We start from the raw sequence: 17,407 nt of genomic DNA on the forward strand, positions 1-17,407 counted from the left end.
AAGTCTCTATCATGTCACTATTCACAGCTTGCTACACTAGAGACTTCAGGGAATATTCCCCTTGGGTGAGATCTGGGTTGAACTGAGTTACCTGGCTTCCGAGGGGAGTGCTCCTTCAGTCTTTATTGTTTGGTCTATATTTTCCCATGGACACGTTCTCTGATTCTGTTTGCTATTGATTTGGATAAATGGGTTTCTTTGCTGTTTGCTATGTGTGTGTTCATTGTGGAACTAGCATCTGGTGGGAAAGGGGTAAAGCCTTAAATATAGAGCTTGGGGCTCCCCCTTTCCCTATTAAGAAATAGAGGTAAGGAGTTTAGTTTGAACTTCAAAATTATATCCCTTAGACTAATAATATTTAAGAGAGCAGACAGACATAATTCTTGTCTAGTCTATCCAACCACTTCTTCCTCTCCTGGCAGGAATCAAAGTCTCCCTTGGAGAAGGATTGAGTGAGACGATGCTAGGAGATGCAAGATGTCTGTTCTTGCCTCCTTGTGAGACACACATGCGCGCGCACACACACACACACACACACAAAATCCCTTGTTATATTAAAAAATGGCAAAAGAAAAATAAAAGCCAAGTATTTCTTGGCTGAATTTTGTTTTGCTTTCAGTTTCTTCTATTTCATTGCTTGTTAGAATACATCAAGGTGCCCTGAAGTTCAAGGAACCCTTGGCAGCCAAGGCCATCTTGAAATACTGCAGATGAGCCTTGATACAGGTAACTGGAGACATTCATAAAGACATGTTAACATGGTGCATTCTGAGCAACTAGTAGGAAGTAAGCAGGAACATAACCTCAAATCTATATGAAACACACTTGAAAGTTGCTTTATATGCATCAGGGAATTAAATATGCTTGGGAAAAGTGTGTGTGTGTGTGTGTGTGTGTGTGTGTGTGTATGTGTGTCTCACTGCAGTTCACTAAAGCACACAGGAAATTTTAAAAGGGCAACTTTTGATTTGTTCTTGAGAACCCTGTGTCCAAAGGGATTGTGACTTTGATACGCAAACCATGAAAAGTTAAAAGGATCTTTTTGTAACCTTTAAAAACATTGCTCCATGCCCATTCCCTTTTCTTAAAAAAAATAACACCATAAACTTAATAACAATCTCAACAAATACAGATAAAATATAAAGAACTTCAATTAAAACCATATATTCAGAACAATTTACATACTAAAAATATTAGTGATTATTTAAGGAGGGTTTTTTTTTTTGTCAATCAATCTCTGAACACATATTTATTAAGTGTCTTTTCAATGCTAGGCATGGATTAAAGACAATAGTGAGACTTGCCCTCAAGGATCTTACAATCTAACCGGGGGAGACAATTTGTACATATGTAGGTATGTACAACACAGATACAATAGAATTGGTGGGAAGAGCAGATCAGGCCCTGACAGCTGAGGGAATCACAAAAGTCTTCCTGTAGAAAGTGGCATTCAAGCTTAGCCTTGAAGGAAAGAAAGAATTCTAAGAGTTAAAAGCTGAGAGGGAATAGGGAGTACTCTCTGGGATTGGGGAACAGTCACTGAAAAGGAACCATGATGAGAGATGGATGGTGGAGTATGAGGAACCATAAGGCCAAGTTTGGCTTGAGTTTAGTGTTCATAAAAGGGTGTAATATGGAATAAGGCTGGAAGGCAGCTTGGGGCCAGGTTGTGTAGGGCTTTAAAAGCTAAACTGAGGAATTTGCATTTGATCCCAATTAACTGGGAGCCGTTGGAGATGATTCAGTAGAAGAGTGCCATGGTTAGACTTGGGGGAGAGCTGGGAGGTTACAAAAATCATTAAAAAGAAAAGAGGGTCATTAAGGAATTTTTAAAAAGTAGACAAAAGAGAAAAATCAATAGGATGAGTAAATTTATTTAATGCCAGTTTAATTTATTTAGTTCAAACATTTCATTGTAACTAAATTAACTTAGGAAGATTTGACATTTAATAATGGCATCATCATACTTGATCTTCACAGCCTTGAAAGATAAATTCTCTAGCTGTCCCACTGCCTGTCCCATCCCCTTCTTCCCTCCACCCATTTTACAGATCAGGAAATTAAAACCCAAAGAGCTTCTATGACTTGTCTATGGTTACTCATGCTCATGATTAAAGCCCTCTTGTTTATATGAATCATCTGCGTTGTTCTATAAAAAAGGGGTTAATTGGCAAGGAGAAACATTCCCAATGTTTTCTGGCACTCCACCACCCCTAAGTCCTGAGGTTTCTTCTCCTAGAGCCGTCTTCCAAATCTGAAACTTCCACCTACATGGCTTCCAAATATTTTTCCAGTTGGGTTACTTTCTGACCTTGTTTTTCCACTTCAACTATGTTCTTTGCTCCATTGCATTAATTCTGGGTTTTTGGCCATGCCCACTGAATTTTTCTAAATTCTCTTCATTATCCATCTTGAGAAGTTTTTCCATGATCTCTTCTAGAGATTCCTTAGTTATATTCAATTCTTTTCTTACTCTGTAATTTAAAAAAAAAAGGTTTGGTCATTGTCTTTTGGTAAGCTTTAATTTTCTTGTAAATATTTCTGATAATTTTGTTTTCAGCATTTCTGTTGCTATTTTTGAGGTAGATCATTAGGAATCTGGCTTCTTTGCAACCTCTCTCATTCCATTGTCTTCCCAGAAATATCCCAGAAATTTTGCAGGCATTTTTATTTTTACTCTCTAGTATTCCTCAAAGGGCACCCTAAAGAAAAAAATAAAAGTGGAATAATTTCTTGAATATGAGGCAATTTTTTATTTTCTTTTTTAGTATCGTATTTGTTTTAATCAACCAAGATCTGCCTTCTCACCTTCCCAATCCAACCTACCTCTAGCCCAATTGAGAAGACAAGAGTAAAAAAAACCCCACCTCATTGAAAACACATAAAGTAAATCAAAACAAATTTCCACATTGGACATAACAAAAAAAGTTGTCTCATTCTGGTTTTCAGAGTCCTTTACTTTTCTATCAGGAGGTGGGTAGCATGCTTCATTCATCCTCTAGAATACTGATTGGTCATTAGGCTAATAAGAGTTTAGCATAACAGTATTCTATCACATTAATATAGCATAACTTAACCATCCATTCCCCATCTGCTCCCAGATTCTAGTTCTTTGCCACCTCAAATTTAGCTATAAATGTTTTTGAACATCTTAAGAATTTGTTTTGCTAAGGGCAAATCCCTTCGTTAATCTACTTTCTCTCTAGTTCTCCCTCTCCCTTCTCCCCTTTCCCTCCTAATTCCCTGTTGAATGAAATGTATTTCTGTGCCCAACTCTGTGCGTGTATATTTTTCCTTCTTTTGACCAGTTCACATGAGAGTAAGATTCAAGTGTCAACCATTCCACCCCCCCCCTTTTTGTTTGTTTAGATGCCTGCTTGCGTTGCCTGCTTGCTTGAGATAATTTTTCTTAACCTTCTTTTCCCTTCCCTTCTCTTTCTATTCTTTTATTTAGATTATTAAGATAAGACAGATCACTCCCAGGCCTTGTGTAATTGGATTCCCTTTATGAACCCTGATGACGATAGGGTTCAGTAGGTACGCGTATCATTTCCACATATTAGAATGTAAGTAGTTTGTCTTTGTTTAGTCTTTTATCAGTGTTCATTCATGTTTTAGTTTCTCTTCACTTGTTTTTCTCTAGCCTTTTTATCAGGAATACTTGGAGGTCCCCTAATTCACTAAAGATCCAATTTTCCTCCCATGCTTTTATAAAGTTTTGTTGAGTAAGTTATTTTTGGCAGTGAGGCCATGTTCTCTATCTCTGGAATATCATATTCCAAGTTCTCCGCTCCTTTATAGTGCTTGCTGCTAAATTGTGTGGGATCCTAACTGTGGCTCCTCAGTTTTTTAATCATTTCTTTCTGGCTGCTTACAGTGTTGTTGTTTTTTTTCTTTGACCTGGAAGCTCTAGATTTTGGCTATGATGTTTCTAGAAGTTTTTGGTGGATTCTTTCTATTTTTCACTTTGCTTTCTGATTCTAGGAGATCTGGGCAGTTTTCTTTTAATATTTTCTGAAATTTGTTGAGATCCTTTTTTTGTTTAGTCATCATATTCATATCATTCAATGAATCTTACATTTCTTTTCTCCTCAATTTTTTCCAGGTCAGTTGTATTTTCTATAAGATGCCTTACACATTCTTCCATTTTTTTTTCAGTCTTCCAACTTTGTTTTAATATTTCTTTTTGTCCCATCAGGTCATTGCCTTCTATCTGGTCCAGTCTCGTTTTCAGGGAGTTTGTTGCTTCAGCAAGGTTTTGAATTCTTGCGAAGCTGTTACTTTCTTTTCTAATTCTTTCTTCCAAAACTCTCATTTCTTTTTCCAATTGTTTCTTCAAGCACTCTCATTTCATTAAAAATTTTTAAAATTGTTTTTTAAAACTCTTTCTTTACATCTTCCAGGAATTTTGTTTAAGTTTGTTCCCAAACTATGTTTTTCTCTAATGCTTTGCTTTGTCATTCTCTAAATGATTCTAACATCTGTGTTTGTGTCTTGGGCATCTTTGTTACCGTAACAGTCCCTCATGGTGGGGTTCTTTTTTGTTTGCCCATTCTTATGAGTTACTTCCTGACTTTGGACTTGATATTAGGGTTGGGTTCTGTCATACTTCTCAAGGGAAGGTCTGGACTAGTCTTGTTATTGTTTTCTTAGGGCATTGTGTTATTTTAGGATCTCTGGGATAGGCTGGGGACCTGTAAGCTTTTAGTGCTTCTAGAGTTGTCTGATCCAAGGCAAAGTCTGGTTGTTGTTCCCCTCGCCTGAGATCTACAAGTTCTTGACCTGGGTTTGAGTCTGTGCAAGAGTAGACTACTGTTGGATTCAACCCCTATCAGTCAACTTGAAAGGTCTATTGGTTCAGGGGCAGAATTATAGACTCCCCTTTACTCTGGGATTCCTGCTTTCATTATTGTTCTGCAGGCTGGGTTAGATGCTGGAAGTGAGATCCTGCTCTGAGCTTGGGGTCTGAACTGTACCACTGATGCTGGCTTCTGGATCTCCTCCTTTCTTGGTATATCACTCAGGGCCTCCCTGGCCAGGAATGCCACTGCCCTGTGTAGGTCCACTCTGTCCTGGAACTAGACAATGGGTGATAATGCTGCTGATTTGTACCTGTTCCCTCTTGTGGTGCTCCAGTATATATCTGGGACTTATTCTTGCCCTGGCGAGCAGTCTCTTCCTGGGTGCTGCAATGCCCTTCTGCATGGTGCCCTACTGGTCCCATCTATTCCCATTGTCGGTAGACCTCCTTATCTGTCTCCCTTTGTTCATCTGGGCTGTTCAAAGAACTCACTGTGACTTTTGGGATTTCCCCATCATGATCAGGTCTGGTTTGGAGTTTGGGGATAGTAGTCCCATCATCCTTTTCACTCTGCCATCTTAGCTTTATCTATTTTCTTTCAATCTCTAGTACAATGAGCATTGTCACCTCCTATTTCTCTGTCTCCTTCATTGACTTCACTTTTCCCTCCCATTCATCTTTTATCCTTTTACAATACCACTGCTCCTACTACCTCCTATTTGAACTATTACAACTGCATTACAGTTTCATGCTTCCTTTAGTCTCTTACCTATTGAATCCCATTTTAGGAACTGCTATCTCATTAATCTTCCTAATGCACAGCTCTAAACATGTTGCTCAACTAATCAAAAACTTTCTACAACCTAGCATTACTTTAGCACTTAAACCTAACGTGCAATGCCTTGCACATGTTACCTGGTAGGGGCTTTAGTAAATGTTTGCTGATTTGTTGAATTAAAGCTATGAAATTGTGGAAAGAACATAAAATGAGAAGAACTGAGTTCAAGTCCCAGCTCTGCTAGTTATTGGCTGTTTGACCTTGGGCAAATACTTAACATTTTTGAACTTGGTTCCCCACCTGTAAAGTGGGGATAATTCTTGAATGATCTCTTTTACAGATCAAAGGAGATCATTTTTCTTTCTTTTTCTTTCTTTCTTTCTTCTTCTTCTTCTTCTTCTTCTTCTTCTTCTTCTTCTTCTTCTTCTTCTTCTTCTTCTTCTTCTTTTTTGGTGAGGCAATTGGGGTTAAGTGACTTGCCCAGGGTTACACAGTTAGTAAGTTGCTAAGTGTCTGAGGCCGGATTTGAACTCAGGTCCTCCTGACTCCAGGGCCGGTGCTCTATCCACTGCGCCACCTACCTGCCCCGAAAGGAGATCATTTTTGCAAGGCCCCATATTAGTTATTTTATTTTATGGGGCAATAAGGGTTAAGTGACTTGCCTAGGGTCGCACAGCTAGTAAGTGTCAAGTGTCTGAGGCTGGATTTGAACTCAGGTCCTCCTGAATACAGAGCTGGTACTTTATCCACTACTCCACCTAGCTGCCCCAAATATTCTTTATTTTCTTTTTATATTAGTTATTTTAAAGTGAAATTGAAATCCTTTCTCAATATCACTTCTAACTTCATCATTCAACTAAAAATGCCCTTTCTAAGTTTGCCAGTGTTGTCTTATTTGCAAAATGTGATGGTCTTTTCTCAGTTTTCTTCCTTTTTGTCCTCTAGGAAACATCTGATAGGACTAACCACCTTCTCCTCTTGGATAATCTTTCCTCTATGGGTTTTGTAACACTTCTCTCCTGTAATTCTTTTACCTGTCTGATTGGCTTTTTCTCAACCTCCTGTGCTGGTCCATCATCCATATGAAGTCTCCTAATGGTGGGTGTCCCCCAAAGCTATCTTGGGTCCTCTTCTCTTTATATACTCTCAGTGGTCTCATTGGTAGCTCCCATGTATTTCATTATCATCTCTGTGCAGATGATTCCCAGATGTATATATTCAGCCCTAGACTCTCTCCTGAGCTCTACTTATATATTTCAGTGGCCTATTAGACATTTCAAACTGGATATCCCATAGGCATCTCAAGTTTGTTTCCAAAATGGAACTCACTAGCTTTCTATCCTAACCCACCCTTCTTCTGAACTTTCCTATTTCTATTGTCACCATCACCCATCTAGTCATTTGGGTTCATGATCCTGGCATTATCTTTGACTCCTTAATCTTTTCATTCCATATACCCAATTTTCCCAAATCTTAAAGTTCTTATTCCACAAGATCTCTCACATTTTTATCCCTTTTCTCTATGAACCCAGCCACCATTTTAGTTCAAGTTCTCAACACCATTTGCCTAGACTAGTACAATCACTTCCTCATTGATTTCCCTTGATTCAAGTCTCTTTCCCCAGTCTAATCTAGCCCCCACACAGGTACCAAACTACTTTTCTTGAAGTTCAGATTTGACTATGTCATTGTCCTTCTTAATACACTCCAATGGCTCCCTACTGCCTTTGTTGTTCTGTTGTTTTGGGTTTTTTTTTAACATTAAATTTTGTTTTCTTTTCCAATTAACAAAGATCTGTTTTCTCTTTTTCACCAGTTCCCCTCACTGGGAGGGGGGGGGGGAGGAAGAAAAACAAAGCCCTCGTAACAAATATGCATAATCAAGCAAAACAAATTCCCATATTTTACTAAGTCCGAAAAATATTTATCTCCTCTGTTCCCTGAATCCATCGCCTTTCCCTATTACCTTGAGAATCAAATATAAACTGTTCTGTTTGGTTTTTAAAGCCCTTTACAACCTGGCCCCAACCTTTTTATAGCTTTATTATATATTACTGTCATACTCTCCAGTTGAGTCAAAGAGGCCTTTTTCCTTTTCCTCATAAACAGTCAAGGTCCTGTTACACTGGCTGTCCTCTGTTTCTGGAATGCATTCACTTCTTTACCTGCCTTAGAATATCTTGTTTCCTCCAAACCTCAGCTCAAGATGAGGCCTTTTCTGACCTTCCAGTTGCTAAATCATCTTTCCCCCTAAAACATCTTGATATACACACATACACACACCCATTTATGTATACATGTTGTCTTCTCCAATAGAAAATAAACACTGTCAGGGCACTGTTCATTGTTGTTTGTGTCTCCTGCACACAGTAAGTACTTAAATGCTTTTTGGTTGACAGCCAGGCATTCAGACTCCACAATCTGGATCTAATCTACTTTACCTGTTTTGTACCCTACTACTTCCTCTTACCAATCTACAGTACAGCCAAACTGGACTTCTCTCTTGTCCTCATACAGGCTAATTTTTCTCCCTTGTGTGCTTTTGCCCAGAATGTATCTTGGTGGCTAGCTCTACCTGTGGAAATCCATTCTCTCTTTCTTGGCTCAAGTAATGTGCCACTTCCTTGATAAAGCCTTGCCTGATCTCCTTACCTGATAGCAGTCCCTCCTTTAGCTATCGTTAACATTCTGTTCCTTCTCCTATGCACTTTTCTTTTCTTTTCTTTTTTATTTTTGCAGGGCAATGGGGGTTAAGTGACTTGCCCAGGGTTACACAGCTAGTAAGTGTCAAGTGTCTGAGGCCAGATTTGAACTCAGGTCCTCCTGAATCCAAGGCCACTGCTCTATCCACTGCACCACCTAGCTGCCCCCCCATGCACTTTTAATACTTTAAGTATTTAGCTATATATCATAGTTAATTGTGAGTATATCATCTTCTCCAACAGACTGTGAGCTCCTTGCAGGCAAGAACTGTATCATTTATTTTTGAATCCTTCACAGTTCCTAGTTATTAGTAAATGATGGGTTTTTAAGAACCAGAGTCAGTGACACCTATAACATTAGGATACTTAGAAGAGATTTTAAGAGGCTGAGAAGAGACTTAGAAGAGGCTTTAAGCAGGGTAGTCACAGATGGATACTCAATACCAAAATGCATGAAAGAAGCACCTGGGTGTTCAGGCTCACTTCTAAGTTATGAAAAGGTTCCTGATGAAATTAATAAAAATCCGCTAGATTTTTGGCCTGAGAACATGAAGCCAAGTTTTAACCTACAAGACTGTGTTTTTTCAGCTGAGTTATAAACTCCCCTCTCCCTTTTTTTATTCCAAAGGGAATCGCAAAGGAAGAATGATACAACCTCAGTAAACCAAACATTAGTGTTGAAATTCCTGTTCTTTTGCTGACTACAAGCATAATTAGACTATTTGTGTTCTGGCAAATTGCTCTTTCTATAGTTAGGTCTTTCATTTCTACCCCCAAAATGGTTTGTTTTATGCCCAAACATGATTTTCAAATGATTAAATTTGATTTATTTTGCATGTCAGCTTCGATAACTAAGCATATGTCATCACCATTGCTTAATTTATAACAGAATATAAATTGTTTCATGTGCTCCTCTGAATTCCATTAGCTAAAATAGAACGTAGAATTTACTGTTCTCTACCATCCACAAGAGAATTTATACCAAAGAATACTAAGCAACAATAGACAACCAAGAGAATAAAGAAAGAAATCAATCCAAGAGAAATTTTTACTAAAAATGCTTTGAAAACCATAAACATTGTCTATTCTTAGCTTCCTTTTGGGAAATTCATAGCATCTTAGATGTCATCTTTTGTCTTGCTTTTTTTTTTCTTTTAGATTTGCCATCTTTGGATAAAAGTAGGAAAAAGGAAAGAGATAAGCATGGAAGGGAAGGAAATCTGGTTGCTTCTCCACCCACTCTTTACCATTAAAACATTGATTGTGGATATAAGATTAGAAAATAAATAATTAGGCTCGGGGCAGCTAGGTGGCACAGTAGATAGAGCACTGGCCCTGGAGTCAAGAGTACCTGAGTTCAAATCCAGCCTCAGAAACTTAACACTTCCTAGCTGTGTGACCCTGGGCAAGTCACTTAACCCCAATTGCCTCACTAAAAAAGAAAAAAAAAGAAAGAATTAGGCTCTTTCTATGATATCTAGCTAATAGCAACAAGCCAGACCTAGGAAACTCAGTCTCAACAGATATAGGAACACAAATCTATCCTGAATCACATCACCAGCACCAGCACCTTCCATGATTACTTCTTGACTACCAGAAAATGTCTTCCTTTTAAGCTTGTACACAAAGGGTTGCTCCCAAAGTCAGAATTCATGCAGTGGGGTGTGGGGGGGTGTTGGGGTTGCATCTTTAAATTTAATAACAATGGCAGGAAAAAAAGAAAAATGAGTGAAAACTTTGTCATACTAAGTCAGAATTTACCTAATTAACATGAAAGAATCACCCTTAAAAGGAAGGTCTTAAAATCTAGTAATCGTCAGAGTGTCCAGCCAAAAGAATCTAGTCAATATTGCCCAGGACAGGAAGTTCTACAAAGATACACTGCAGCTTACCCAAATGGCTTTGGGGAAAAGAAACAGAAAAACCTATGTTGACCGGTCATAGATGCATCCACGGGGATTCATCGATTGCTAAGAAAAAAAAAGGCACTTTTAAGAAATACTCTTCTTTAAAAAAAACTTGTAACAGACAGTAGGAGTAGCAGTGAGGCTTTCCAAGAATATTAATCCCTAACATAAAGGACAGAAGTGAAGAGAACTAAAGTAAGTGAGAGAGACAGGAGACTCAACAAGGGGGCCAGGAGGAAGTGGAACTTAGTAAGCCCCAAACCTTAAATCATGCTGTGAGGCAGGCGAGTTACTATCCTAAACATCTTTGCAAATGGAACATTTTTCCATTTTTAAAGACATCTGAATTTTTATTATACGTGTTTTGCCATAAGATAGAACAATCTTGATTCAGTATTAACTTCCTTTTGCTTTTCTTCTGTGTTTATTCTTTGTCTCCTTCTTAAGCCGTGTGGAATTTGTTTTTCCTTTTACCAGACATGCTCACATGTGCACTGATATAGGTTATGTCCTTTCTTGGGGAGGATGATCTGCTGGTGAGAGTTTCTCTTCACTCAAATGACCACCACCCTAACTCGGGTCTCATCACCCCTTGTCTGACCTATTACAGCAGCCTACTAATGAACAGATTACTGGCCTTTGGCCTCTACCCTCTTCAATCTATTGTCCCTACGACTGCCATAATAATCTTCTTGTTTGGTTTTTTTGTTTGTTTTTGTTTGTTTGTTTTTTTTGCAGGGCGATGAGGGTTAAGTGACTTGCCCAGGGTCACACAGCTAGTAAGTGTCAAATGTCTGAGGCTGGATTTGAACTCAGGTCTTCCTGAATCCAGGGTCAATGCTTTATCCACTGCGCCATCTAGCTGCCTTTGTTTTTGTTGTTGTTTGTTTGTTTTGTGTTTTTTTTTTTCATAATAATCTTAAAGCACAAATAGGGCTCTATCATTCTCCTGCTCAGGAGCTTCAATAACTCCTTGCTGCCTGTGGGATAAAAATTCAAATTCCTAAACTTGTAATTTAAAGCCCTTTGGAACCTGTGTCCAGCTTATTTTCTCAGGCTTCCTGAACATTACTCCCCTCACTCTACTTTCCAGTCAAACTGGCCTGTGGTAGATAGAGCACTAGACATGGAATCAGGATGACCTGGGTCCAAATCTTGCTTCAGCTACTTTACTAGCTGAGTGACCTTGGACAAATCTCTTAATCTTTCTGGGCCTCAGTTTCCTTCATGTGTAAAATGAGGGGGTTGGACTTGGTGACTTCTAATGGCCCTTCCAGCTCTTAACACTATGATCTTAAGATTCTGTATTCCATCTGCTAGCCCTTGTCTTCACACAAGTTGTCCCTCATGCATGGAAAGTTTTCTCACCTCCACCTTCTGGGACCCTTAGATTCATTCAAGACTCACATGCAAGATGCAGTTCTTAGAGAAGAAAAGCAGGTAGTAGCTGGTGGTGACCAAGCAGGACAGCACCAAGAACGGGTAACATGATCAAAGGTGATCAAGCCACCAGGTTGGCAATCCTTTTATTGGCTTCCAGAGCTTCAGAGTGATTTGATTTCTCTCATGCTATGGAGGCCTCCTCACTTTGGGTGTTCCTGCCATTGACTTCTTCTGACTGGTCGATTCTTCCCATAGTCTTAATTTTTTTTTTTTTTGTGGGACAATGAGGGTTAAGTGACTTGCCCAGGGTCACACAGCTAGTAAGTGTCAAGTGTCTGAGGCCGGATTTGAACTCAGGTCCTCCTGAATCCAGGGCCGGTGCTCTATCCACTGCGCCACCTAGCTGCCCCACATAGTCTTCATTTTAAGGAAAACACCCAGGCCTGTCAAATCTTTATTCCTCTCCAGATTCCACTCCTGACTAGACTTTTTTCATCAGGTCTCTTCTCAAATACCCTCTTCTATTCCCTCCCCCCCATCCCTCCATCTTCCTTTTATATGTTATCTCCTCCCATTAGAATGTAAACTCCTCAGGGGCAAGACATGTTTTTCTTTTTGCTTGTATTTGGATTCCCTGGGCTTAGCACTATGCCTGACACATAGAAAGTGTTAGACAAATGCTTGTTGACTTGACTCTGGTGCCTACTACCTCCTCCAGGAAGCCTTCCCTGAGGTCCCTACTTGGTTGGGTTCCCCCTCCTCCTCCTCCAATGATCAATAGTACATTTATCTGTTTATTGTATGCCCCTGTAGAATGTAACCTCTTTGAAGGCTGGGAGCGTGTTCTATTTTGTCTTAGTATCTTCACTGCCTAGCTCAGTACCTTGACCATAGTAGATATTAAGTAAAAGTTTCTTGGATTGGACTGGAGACCACAAACATCAAGCATAATTAATTTATTATTAATAATTAATTAAGCATAATTAAGTGACTACAAACATTAGGCATAATGTGATACTGCAGTGCTCGATGGTAAGTTAGCTCCAGAATGTCAACTATTTAGATCTCATCCTGTGGATTTTCCTCTGGCCACTATCAATTCCTATCTCTGGGGTAAGATCTGGGTAAACTTTTCAGGCAATTGGGCACTGTCACACTGGGAAGCCCCCTACACTGATGAGGTCGCAGGTTTAGACCAAAGTAATAATAACAATGGCTGACATTTATGTAGCACTTGGAAGGTCTGCCACGTCTCCCGGGAGCCCCAGAGTAAACCTGTAAGGTGGGTATGCTGGTTATTGTTATTTTCACTTTGTAGATGTGGAGGATGACGATAGGAGCGGTTGGGTGACTTGCTTTTAGCTGCTAAATGTCAGAGGTTGGATCTTGGAAATTCTAGTTATTCACTAATGAATCCCTTTAATACAACTCTATCACTTTGCCAGGAATGGTAATCAAGCATATTGGCCTGGAGTTTGCAGATTCTTCTAAAGGACCGACCCTTGGGTTGCACAAAAGCAACTCTGTCTTTGCTGGGTTGCTCTGTGCTCCTTCAACAGGTTATTAGCAGTTTTTTTTAAAAAGGAAACTATATACTGGTACAGGTTTTACTCCCTCCTCCACCCCCCCACCCCCACCCCAGCTCCCCATAGGTCCACTCTTCTATGCTCAAGTCTGGTTACAAAAAAGAGGAAAAGGGAAAAAGGAAGATGGAGAGGGGAATAAAAGGAGGGGAAGAGGAAAAGATAAGGAGAGAATAAGGGAGAAAAAGAGGGAGTGGGAGAGGAAGAAGGAGGGAAGTGAGAGGGACAAATTTTCCTTGGACTCTCGGCAAGATGTCAGAGAGTGTGCCTACACCCCATGGGGAGGTGCCCCTCAAATGCCACCAAACAAAGACCCACATCCTGTATTTTCGGAAGTGGATTAGGGAACTCATGAAGTTGATAAAGGACTTCCCTGATCAACAACCTCACATATATTTTGAATTGTCTTTGGATGCATGATGAAGCTGACTCTACCATTTCTCTACAACATGGCTTTTAAGTAAGCCACAATCTGGATTTAAATCTAATCTACCTGAAGCCTTTCCTAATCTCTCCAGATCTTAGTGCCACCCTTCTCAAAATCACTTTGTACTAATTGTGCATATATATTTCATGACCTAGTGGAAAGTAAAGTAAGCAGAGGCAGAAAAACAATATACACACTGAATACAGTAATGCAAAAGGAAAGAACCACCACAAAATAACTGAAAATGAATGTTGTGAAATTATAAAGAATAAGCTTGGACCCAAAGAAGAGATATGAGAAGACACCTCCCCCAATGACTTGGCCAAGGTGGTTGGGGAGGGGGCATTGCATATAATGTGGAACACTGCATATAATTTAGATTTTTTTCAATGTATGGATTGTTTTGCTACTTGTTCCTTCCTCCCTCCCTCCATTCCTCCCTTCCTTCCTTTTTTATTTCTTCTTTAAAATAAATTCTTTGTTATAAAGGAGAGCTCTCTGGGAGAGCAAGTGAGAGGAGTACAGGTGGGCAGTTCATGGTAGTGCATACTTGTTATTCCTGCTCAGGTTGAGGCTGAGGTGGCGGCTGGTGGTTCTCTTGAGCTCAGGGGTTCTGAGATATATTTGCAAGCCAATGGCATTAATATGTTGAGTCTCCAGGAATGGGGGTTGCCCATAAAGAAGGGTGAACTGACTTAGGTCAGGAAATAGAGAAGGATAAAGCTCCTGTGCCAATCAGAGGGGGAACCAGGCCCATGAATAGGCCCTGTGCTTCCAGCCTAGGTGAGATAAAGAGACCAAGAATTAAGAAAAAAGAAAGGGATACAGGGGAAGTATAGCTGGTGTAAAAATAAAAGTTAGCAATAAAAAAATCTATTGAAATCATACATATAGTGTGCACACTGTATATTTCTCAGTAGAAAGTAAACTCATGGGCAGAAACTGTCTTGTTTTCGCCTCTAGAAAAAGACCAAGACAAGTTTTCTCAAGGCAGTCATCCAGACAAGTGCTTACCAGGTAAATTCCTACTTCTTTTCCTCTCTCTATCTAAGCTCACAGTGATTTCTTTTTCTTCTGAACCTTTCTAGTGTTTCCCTGCATATACCACTCTTTGGGAACTTATCTGTGACCTAGTATTGCTTGTTATCTTTGTATTCCAAGTCAACACCTACACCACTGGCTGCTTAACAGTAGGGACCATGCACCATATTGCTCTGTGCCCCAGCATAATGCCTGGTGTTGACAACTCCTAATTCGTTTTGGTACAAATCATGCTACCATATGGAACATCCATGCAGCGAAGGGAAAGTGGCAACCATAGAATTGGAATAGGTTTGAATACCACACTAATTCTCCCAATAATGCAATCCCCACGGATTGCTCCCTGCTCCCTCCCTGCTCCTTGGTTATAGCATTAGTTTTACCGTGCCTAACTCTTTTTATTTTACAGATGAGGACACAGATCCAGAGAGATTATGATCCCAGGACCATGGATTTTGATTTTCAAGGGCCCTTAGAGGTCATTTAATTCAACCTCCTCATTTACAAATGAGGAAATCTAGGCTAAGTGACTTGCCTGAGGTTGTAAACAAGAAGCAAATGGTAGAGCCAGAATTCTTTTGATTCCATTCTTGTCTAGAACTAGTACCTTGGCCAGGGTAACAGAACTAGTTAGTAGAAAAGTTGGGCATACAACTCGAGTCTCCAGATTCCTAATCCATTTCTTTCTTTCTTTTATTTTTCTGGGGCAATGAGGGTTAAGTGACTTGCCCAAGGTCACACAGCTAGTAAGTGTCCAAGGTGAGATTTGAACTCAGGTCCTCCGGAATCCAGGGCCCTAATCCATTTCTTTCTAATGGATGGTTGGGAACCTTTCCCATTTTCCTTAGACACATTCACACCGAACAGGTTATGTTAGAATTCTCATAGGACAGCAAATCACTTAGCACTGGCCCTGCCCTGGAGACTTCTATGTCCTTTGAAGCTACTGCTGGCCACAGATGGCATACTATGGTCATCTTTGGTATTCTTGAATGTTGCTGCAGTAGTGATTAATCTCTTCATCTTTTCTTCCCATGCTCTATACCACTGAAATATTTTTAAAGGGTCAATCTCTAAATTGAGCTATAAAATGTAACTAAATGGGCCACTTGGTATCATGTATACACCTTATTTCCTAAGGTGTTATAAGATTGTTTTTATGGCTTTACATGGCTTTTATATGAAAAGTACAGTGCAAACCACCTATAATTATGCCTGATGTTTCATTCAATGACTTCTGTAAAATGTGTTGTGCTGCTTTTTCTTTTGTGCCTTGGGATGCCCTTGGGAGAAAAAAAAAATCTTAACATATCAGAAGGAATTTCCTGGCTTCAGAATATAAGGGAAATAAACAAAGACCCACTGATTTGATTGGCTGAAAACTTGCTAAACAGGGTAGGATCTAGTTAATGTCCCTTCCTGATATTCATTGCTCACATGAGGAACTAAAGGTTGGAAGTTCAGGACCAAAAGCGAAATCCTCAGATTAACTTTGTCACAGTCTAGTCTCAAATGCTTCTCTTTTAAATCAGCTTTCCATACTAATTTTTCTGGATGAGCTTTGCTTCCATCACTTATCTGCTCACATTTTCAGTTGGCACAAACAATATGCTCAATGGAAAAAACACACCACCACCCAAACCAAACCACAATTTACTGACTGGGTACTGGATTTGCTTTGTGTATCAACTGCACTTTATGGGCATTTGGAGGCTTTATAGATTTTAATGATGCATTTGAGTGTACAGAATGATAATATTACCTTCCATTTATATAATACTTTGTAGTTTATGAGTACTTTGATCCTCGTAACAACTTTGTGAGGTCGGCAGTAGCATAAAAAATATTCTCTTTTTAGAGGTGAGAACATGGAGATTTAGAAATGTCTTAGACACATCCAAGGTCACAGCTAGTGTTGGTTTTGAGTTATTTTTCAATCCTGTAACCCCATTTGGGGTTTTCTTGGCAAAGATACAGGAGTGGTTTGCTATTTCCTTCTCCAGCTCATTTTCACAGATGAGGAAATTGAGGCAAACAGGGTTACATGACTTGCTCAGTGTCACACAGCTAGGAAGTGTCTGAGGCTAGATTTGAACTCGTGACTCCAGGCCTGATGTTCTATCCACCTTGCCACCTAGCTGCCCCAGTAAGCTAGTTGCAAGATTCAGGACCTAAATCCAAGTCCTTTGAATTGAAATCCACAATCCCAGAATTCCAGCATTAGGAGAGCTAAGAGCACTCATGTAGTCCAACCCCACTACATCATACCCGACAAATGGTCATCCAATACTATCCTGAAGTGACACATTCTCTGGGATGGCTCTAGTTGTTAGGAAGATATTCCTTGCATCAAGCCCAGATTTGCCTCCTTGCAATCTTCTGCCTGTGGCTTCTGGTTCTGCTCTCTGAGTCTAAAAGAAACAAATCTCATTCCTCTTCCATGGCTCTTCCAATAGTTGAAGGAGATTATCACAGCTGGAAGAGATCTAAAGGGTCTAATCCTATCCTCTCAATTTATAGAAAAGGAAACTAAAGCCTAGGGATTAAATGATTTGCTCAAAGACCTAGCACTGCAGAGGTGGAAGGGCCAAGAACTGCACCCAAGTCTCCTCTCAGCCCAACATTCTTTTCATTACTCTACTCGTTGTCACCTCTTTTTAACACCAGTGTATGGGGGTCAATAGCTCATTTCAATTTAACCACTACACATTCTCTCCCTACTTGATTAGTGATGTAGCAGTCTTTTTTTTTTTTTGGTCATAAAAGTATTTTATTATTTTCTAGT

The 17,407-nt window shown here is 39.7% G+C and overlaps 1 protein-coding gene across 1 annotated transcript in view; it reads right to left on the reverse strand.

Annotated features, from left to right (window-relative positions):
* Nucleotides 1–1,962: 1,962 nt before the first annotated feature.
* ALG14 (ALG14 UDP-N-acetylglucosaminyltransferase subunit) overlaps nt 1,963–17,407 on the reverse strand; it is a 120,559-nt gene continuing 105,114 nt past the window's right edge. The window contains exon 5 of the transcript XR_006356449.1: nt 1,963–2,474. The gene's annotated coding sequence lies outside the window, so the exon portion shown is untranslated. The remainder of the gene's footprint in view (nt 2,475–17,407) is intronic.

Source organism: Dromiciops gliroides, chromosome 4 (genome assembly GCF_019393635.1).
Source record: "Dromiciops gliroides isolate mDroGli1 chromosome 4, mDroGli1.pri, whole genome shotgun sequence".
In the NCBI taxonomy this organism is placed as follows: domain Eukaryota; kingdom Metazoa; phylum Chordata; class Mammalia; order Microbiotheria; family Microbiotheriidae; genus Dromiciops; species Dromiciops gliroides.